Source organism: Solanum lycopersicum, chromosome 2 (assembly GCF_036512215.1).
Source record: "Solanum lycopersicum chromosome 2, SLM_r2.1".
Classification (NCBI taxonomy): Eukaryota; Viridiplantae; Streptophyta; class Magnoliopsida; order Solanales; family Solanaceae; genus Solanum; species Solanum lycopersicum.
Window position 1 is genome coordinate 50,609,227 of NC_090801.1, and position 5,805 is coordinate 50,615,031.

Here is a 5,805-nt window from a genome sequence, read left to right on the forward strand (position 1 = left end):
ATAACTAATTCAGTCTCGAAAGATCTAGCCAATGGACTTATGTTCTCTTATGATGAATATAGTGTTTGGAAGGACCTAAAGGAAAGATTTGATAAGCAAAATTTGACTAGGATTTACCAAGTTCATCGAGAGATTAGCACAATGAGTCAAGGTGTATTCACTGTATCTGAGTACTATTCGAAGTTGAGAAATCTCTGGGATGAATATGTATCTCTAGTTCCCCTACCAGCTTGTGAGTGTGACAAATATAGAGTGTATGCAGAGCACATGGAAAGACAGAAACTCATGCAATTCTTAATGGGGCTGAATGATAGCTTTGCCCAGTCACGAAGCCAAATACTCTTGACAATACCTAGTCCTAGTCTTAACCAAGCCTATAGCATGATTATGCAAGACGAAAGTCAAAAGGTTCAATCGAGTTTGATTTCTAATTGTGTATTGCATCTACAAAAATTAGATGTTCATGACCAACTGCATTGGTCTCTTTGCACAACAATAAAACTGGTCCAAATACAGCACTGTATTGTGATTATTGTCATATGAAGAATCACACAAGAGCCAACTGCGACAGGTTAATTGGGTATCCTCCTAATTTCAAGTTCACAAGGAAAAAAGTTGTAAGATGATAGGGGTGGAAGAGACCAGTCATATGGAAATGAGAGGTCTCAATCTTTTGGGAACAGAAAACACAGGCAAACAATGTAAATCCTTCCAATCAAGATGAGAATGAACCATCTCCTAATCCAGCTCAAACTGTACCATCTTTTACTCATGATCAATACTGCCATTTGTTGAAAATGATTGACAAAGAGTCTACACCAAAGGAGGTAATGGCTAACATGGCAGGTATCATTAGTACCCCTTTCACATTTAATATATCACATGTTTGTTCTGCTGTAGGTAATGATACATTTTCTTGAATTGTTGACACTGGGGCTACACATCATATGGTTTCTAGTTTGGATCGACTACTTAATCATATTCCTGCTAATCTTTCTTTTAATAGTGTTTCATTGCCTAATGATCACACTACCTCAGTAACTCACACTGGTTCAACTAAATTCTTACAAAACCATGAAATCTCTAATGTTCTCTATGTGCCTCAATTTACATTGTTGACACCCAAATTTTGATCCTCCATGATGATAATTAATTCTCTAGCCTCCTAGATCCCAAAAAATTTAATGTGATTACTTTCATCAAATTATATATATATAAGAAATATTTAAGATACTTTAAATAGCTTTATAACCTTTCACAATTTTAAGTAATACGTATTTTTGTACGTAATTAATTCAATTTATGAAATGCCAAAAAAGAAGAAAAAAGAATCATCTCAAAAGTTTAGTTTTAGTAAAGTTTTAAACTAATTTGGTATAAGTTACAGTTATATTTTTATCATTAGTTTATAATTAAGTTGACTATTTCATGTCGGTGAGATTCAAGGAGCTCGTGAATTAATGTATCGGTTCACATATTCAAATTTTGGTGGATTAATTTCAAATTAGCTGAATTGTTATTTCATTTATCTATTCATCGACCAAGTTGGGATTTTATATAAACTATACAACAATCTCAGGCCCAAATTTTGGACCCAAAAAAATTTCCCCATCTCCCAGGCCCAATCTTTTAATGCCCCTCCATCCAGCCCAATTGATTCATCCCACTTAAATCCCTCTGACCCAACCCACCAAATTTGATTTTCCAAAGAGAAGAACCCAATTTTTAGTTTTACCGATAGAAACCCAGAAAAGGGCGTCTTCACTTCTGAAATATTGCGTGTGAACGACCCTACCTCGCTGGAATGCGCTTACCCTCTCTGTCAAAAGCAAGTTAACGGGAACAACGTTCGACGTTTGCAAAGGACACGACGTTAGACGGAGGTCACACATTTTCTGCCCCTCCTGCTTCTCAGTATGAGTTTGTACGATGAACAGGGTAAAGTGGCAAAATCTCGTTGATTCGTTCGTCCTTGCTGAAAATTTGAACGCCCCAGATTGTTTAGCCGTTGGGCAATCGTACGAATTTGTGCAGGACTCCAGCCAATAATTCTTGAGGGATTTCAAATTCGGAAGGGAGGAGGATGGTCGACTTTGCCCTTTTCTCTCCTTCGAAAACCCTAATATTCTTTTATAAGTATTCTCTTTCTCAGACAGAAAGAGAGAGATGAGATTTTTTTTTGATTTTTGATTTTTTTCTGAAGAGTTTTGTTCTTTTGGGGATAGAAGAAATAGTTAAGGATTTTTTTTGGGCGACAACTGAAACAGTGAAAGCATGGAGATTGCTCCTTCATCTTGAAATTTTTTAAGAGCAAAAGATATTGAGGAAATAGTAAGGCAAAGATTCTACAAGATACATAATATACGTTTGAGAAAAAGGAAAAAGGAGCAGGCTATTGTTTATTTTTCGCGTTTGCTGGCTAGTGTTTGCGTCTCAATGGAAGAAGTCTCCCTTGCTCGTTTCTCAGTTTGCTGCACACAAGAAGGTAAACTTTGCTTTCTATCCTAACTCTTTGTGGTATATATTTTCAATGATGTCGAGATTGTTAGTTGAGTCTCAGATTTTTTCGAAATTATCTATTATGCTAAAAGATTATTGTTTTGTGCAAGTAAACCCCCCTCCTAATGTGTCTCTTGCTGCAATCGTGCTCCCAAATATCGAAACAGATTTGTTGCTCTAAATCTCTTCGAGGCATTCCAGAAGATAAGGTTGTTTTAATGTCATTCATGAGTCAAGTCTAAAAAATTTGAGTGGTGTAGCGACTGTCCTTTAGTTTACTTATCCTTAATTTGTGGTTTGTGATGTTTTTCTGGAAACATGGTCCTAAGTTCAAGTTATACATGGTAGTTATTGCTCCTTGTCCTTTAAGTGTTGAAATTTGTCAAATCTCTTCCAGTAATTCATTTATGCCTGAGAGAGGTTTTTAGACAACCAGTTTTAAGTTTGGAAGCATAAGCGTATGTCGTGTAGTTAGTAGATCGTTGTTAATATATTGGATATCATGACATCATTTTATTTGATTTTTTTCCTAATGAGATGATCACGTTTTATTTGTGAGCTTCATTATTTATGGATAAATGCTAATATTTTTTTCTTTACTTTCGTGTGACTTCGGATGAGTTCGGGAACTCCAATCACATTCCTGGCATTTTCAAGAGAATTTTTAATGCTTGAACCCTTATCGAGTCCGGCCAAAACGACGTACAGATCCAAAATTTAAAGAATTAAAGAAAGTTGAATGAGCGGGTTTAGAAGATTTTTTCTTATTATTTTCGCTTTTTGTATTGTATTTATTTTGGGCCTAAGCCCTTGTCGTCTTTATTTATTTATTTTGTATTAATTATTTGCTTAGTCTAGGACAGGTACGAAAAAAAGAAAATGGGTCAAAAATCCAAAAAGTCAGATGGGTCAAAAAACCTAAAACAGGTGGATCCAAAAATCGATCAAGGCGAACAGAACCCCTATTTGGACCCAAATCTCTTTCCCTCTCTCTTATCTCTTGTTTATTTACTTGCTTTATTTTTTAGTTAGTTTTAAGTTAAGAAACTTTCGAATCCCCGCAAACGCTATTTTTGTTTTAACAACTTAAAAGTAAATCAAGTTTAAGTAGTTTTTCAAAATAAATTCTTCAAGTTAGGTATTTCACTTAGGTAAAAGCTAGACATTAATTTCCAAACAAACTCTAAGAAATATTTTATCACAAAGTCGTAAGTTTTAACCAAATTAAGTTAGTTGTCGGATAACCGCATGTTAGCGGACGTCTTAGGTGCTTCTAAAACGTTCCTAAGACGTTAATATGAATCCCCGAACCCTTTAAATATTTTCAAAACAATTTTATCTATTAAGTCTTTTGAAAACAAGTTTTCTTGCTTTTTCTTAAAAATTAAGTGACGACTCTAAAAAAGTCAAAAAAATTTAAACCAATATTTTTTGATAAAACATACATATAATCTCTTGTCTATTTCCCAGCTAACTAAAGAGTTGAATTGTTGTGTATCCTTTTATCCTTACTTATGCTTATTTCAGGACCTTTATTCTGGAAAGTAAGGGGGATTGGTAAGGAAAAGGAAGGTCTCTACATCCTTCCACACATCACTCATCCACCTTTTGTCAATGCATCTCATATCAGTTCTTCCAACTCTACAATCAATCCAACTTCATCATCTTCAAATTTCAAATCCAGATTAAGTCAGTCTCATGACCTCACCACATGGCACCTAAGGCTTGGTCATGCTCCTGTTGCTGTGCTTAAGAAGATTGATTCACTAAAATCAGCTTTTTAGCACCAAGATTTTGAATCATGTCTTGTCTGTCCTCTTGCAAGACATACTAGATTTTCTTTTCCTTCTAGCATTAAGAAAACTGTATTTCCTTTTGAACTTCTTTCATATGGATGTTTGGGGACCTTATAAGAAATGCACTTATAATTGTCATAGGTTCTTTCTCACTATTGTTAATGACTATTCCAGAATGACATGGATTTTTCTATTAAGATACAAAAGTGAAGTAGTTACTTTTATATCAGCCTTCATTACTTTAGTCAAAACACAGTTCTCAGCTAATATCAAAACCATTAGATCAGATAATTGTCTTGAGTTTTTCAATAACCAATGTCATGCATTGTTCTCTTCTCTTGGGATTGTTCATCAAAGCACTTGTGTACATACTCCTCAGCAAAATAACATTGCTGAGAGGAAGCACAAACATCTTCTTGAAATGGCTAGAGCCCTTAGGTTGCAAGCTCATGTACCACTAAAATACTGGGGTGAATGTGTCCACTGCTACTTTTCTGATTAATAGACTGCCTTCCAGTGTCCTCAATGGAAAGTCACCTGATGAAATCTTTCATAAACAACCTCCTAATTTGCATCATGTGAGAGTGTTTGGGTGTTTATGTTATGTCACTACACCAAATTTTATTGACAAATTTTAACCTAAAATTATTTCTTCTATTTTCATGGGCTACTCAGACACACAAAAGGATTACAAACTCTATAACATTGCCAATGACACTTTTTTTGTCAGTAGAGATGTTATTTTTAAGGAAGGTATTTTTCCTTTTAAGCATCCCAAACATACTTTTCTAACTTCTCTTCCATCTCCACATTCTTCTATATTTCCTAGTCCTCTTGCTGCTTTTCCTCATCCTGCACATGACTCTTTTCCTAATTCTGCAGTTGACTCTTCTCATCCTGCAGCTGACTCTTTTCCTGATGATTTTTCTCCTGCTCCTCCAGCCTTTTCTGACATCTCTTCTCCTTCTTCTCCCACTAATTCATCACCCATTACAATTCCTCAAAGAAAGTCTACCAGAGCTATCAAACCTCTCATTTGGCACAGTGATTATGTCACTTCTTCCAAGTCTGCTCATCCTACTTCCAACTTCATCCTTTATTCCAATCTCAAGTCTCCTTATAGATCTTATATCATTACTCTATCCTCTCTCACTGAACCCTCTTCTTTTGAACAAGCTTCTAAGGATAGTAGTTGGATCCTTGCTATGGACCAAGAGATCCAGGCCCTTAGTGACAACAAGACTTGGAAAATTGTTGGCTTACCCATTGGAAAAACACCTATTGGTTGTAAGTGGGTATATAAGATCAAAATCAAAGCTAATGGCACTGTTGAGAGGTACAAAACCAGACTTGTTGCTAAGGGGTTTACACAACAAAAAGGTGTTGACTACCATGACTCTTTTTCTCCTATGTTAAAGATGGTTATTGTGAGGTGTGTTGTGGCACTGGCTGCTCAGTCTAATTGGTGTATTTTTCAGATCGATGTTTACAATGCATTTCTTCTAGGAGA

At 35.5% G+C, this 5,805-nt stretch overlaps 1 long non-coding RNA gene across 1 annotated transcript; it reads left to right on the forward strand.

Annotated features, from left to right (window-relative positions):
- Positions 1-1,519: 1,519 nt before the first annotated feature.
- On the forward strand, positions 1,520-4,433 carry LOC138341728 (uncharacterized). The gene is made up of 2 exons (XR_011214603.1): positions 1,520-2,485; positions 4,027-4,433. It is a non-coding gene; the product is annotated as an uncharacterized lncRNA (long non-coding RNA).
- The last annotated feature ends 1,372 nt before the right edge of the window (positions 4,434-5,805 follow it).